The sequence below is a fragment of the Octodon degus genome, unplaced genomic scaffold (assembly GCF_000260255.1).
Source record: "Octodon degus isolate 3935 unplaced genomic scaffold, OctDeg1.0 scaffold00093, whole genome shotgun sequence".
Classification (NCBI taxonomy): Eukaryota; Metazoa; Chordata; class Mammalia; order Rodentia; family Octodontidae; genus Octodon; species Octodon degus.
In genome coordinates, this window is record NW_004524669.1 from 6,822,405 (window position 1) to 6,824,276 (window position 1,872).

At 43.9% G+C, this 1,872-nt stretch overlaps 1 pseudogene; it reads right to left on the reverse strand.

Annotated features, from left to right (window-relative positions):
* Positions 1 to 1,284: 1,284 nt before the first annotated feature.
* LOC101579726 lies at positions 1,285 to 1,560 on the reverse strand (annotated as a pseudogene).
* Between the last annotated feature and the right edge of the window lie 312 nt (positions 1,561 to 1,872).

Here is a 1,872-nt window from a genome sequence, read left to right on the forward strand (position 1 = left end):
AAGGTCTGTTATTTTTTTATTTTATCTTATTTTATTTTTCAGGCCCTTGTGCTTGCCAGGCAAGCGCTTACTCTACTGAGCCATCTCCCAGGCCCTAAAGGTCTGTTATTGAATACCATGCTAATGATGGCAGGTTAGCAGAGAGGCCAAACTAGAGGTAGGTACTGGGAGGAGAAGAGTGAAAAGTTACTGAAACACCTGGGAGAATGAGAAGGAAACCAGCAAGGCTGCATGTGCAGGGAATTCCTGGAGCCCCTCTCAGCATCTGCTCATGTTCCAGGTAGTCAATGTGGCGATTTATTCTACCTACAGAGAGGGGAAAAAAGAAGGCAATGAGAATTCTTGTAGCCCTGAAAGCAGACAGGGGCCTTCTGGTATGGATCCAGGGACTTGTCTTGGAAGTTCCAACTTGAGCAAGACTCCTCCCCTCTTTGGCTCTCAAGCTTATCATTCCCAAACCAAGGGAACTGCATTAGATGATCCTTGGAGGTTCCATCTTACTCACACACAGAATTCAGATTCTTATACAGAAACTCAGGGGAAAACCAGGGTGGAAGCTAGAGACCTTGTGTGGGGCCAGGAATAAACAAATACTTGGTAACCAGGATGAGCTCAGGGCTCTGGGGGAAAGGGCTCTGTAGGGGCTGATGGGAGGGAAGCCAGGCGAGGCAAGGTCAGACTCCAGAAAGTGATTGGAGCAAGTCGTTGTTCATTCATTCTACCTTGCACCTTCAGAAATGAAAAACTAGGAATCTGAAACTCCAATTCAAAGAGGCTGTAATGAGACTATGAGCTCTAGATATCTATGAAGGGAAAATTCCCAGGTCTCTTGGCAATATTTGAGGTACTATGAGAAAAAGACAGCTCCAGTTAACAAGTACCACGTATGGATATGAACATTTTACATGTATTACTTCCTTTAACTTCAAAATCATCCCGAGGCAGCATTTTATATCTTTCAAATTGATATTCTCCAACCAGACATGGTGGTAGATACCTGTAATCCCAGCATTTGGGAGGCTGAGGCACAAGGATTGTTGCGAGTTTGAGACCAGCCCAGGCTGCAAAATGAGCTCAAGGCCAGCGAACTGCATAGCGAGAACCTAACTCAAAAAAAATTAAAAAAAAATTTTTTTTTCATTTAATCTTCCCATTAACCCTCTAATGTTCACAAGGTTACTTGACTATAATGAAGAATCTTTAAAATCAAGAAAAAATGCAATGCATTTTCTGTTGAGTTTTGAAGCTTTTTAATATACTTCACATCAGTCTGGCTGGTTCATTTCAGTCCTTTACCACCAAGCCTGGGGGCAACGACTGCTTCAGCTTCTCTGTGATGACCAAGGTATAAAGTTATCTGCTGCATTGCACTTTAAACACTGTCTTTGCTCTTCTTTATCTTGACAGACTTGGCATCCTTCTGCCTCGCTGTGAGCAGAAAATCTTTGATTTCCTCAATTTTCTGAGGCATGGCAACAAGGCACTCTGAGGGTGCGGACCAGTACCGCCGAGAGACACAGGTACCAGCAAGAACTGAAGACAATGTAAAAGAGGACTTACTTTCTAACAGGTAAAGGTGGGAGCCCCTGGAAGGAGTAGGAAGAGTCCTACATTATAGGAAAATTTCCTCTGGCTCTGGCCTGCGACCACATAGGGTGGAATGTGCTTTCCAGTCTTAGACAAATGGGCGGTAAAGATATGGATCTGTATCACTGATTAGGAATGAGAAAATTACACCTTGGTATCTTTGAGAATATTTCTGAGATGTTTTCAGAGATAGAAACAGTCACAGTGGGCTAGGCGTGGCACCTGTAATCACAGCACTCAAGAGGCTGAGACAAGAGGACTGCCACTAGTTTGCTAGTAGGAGGC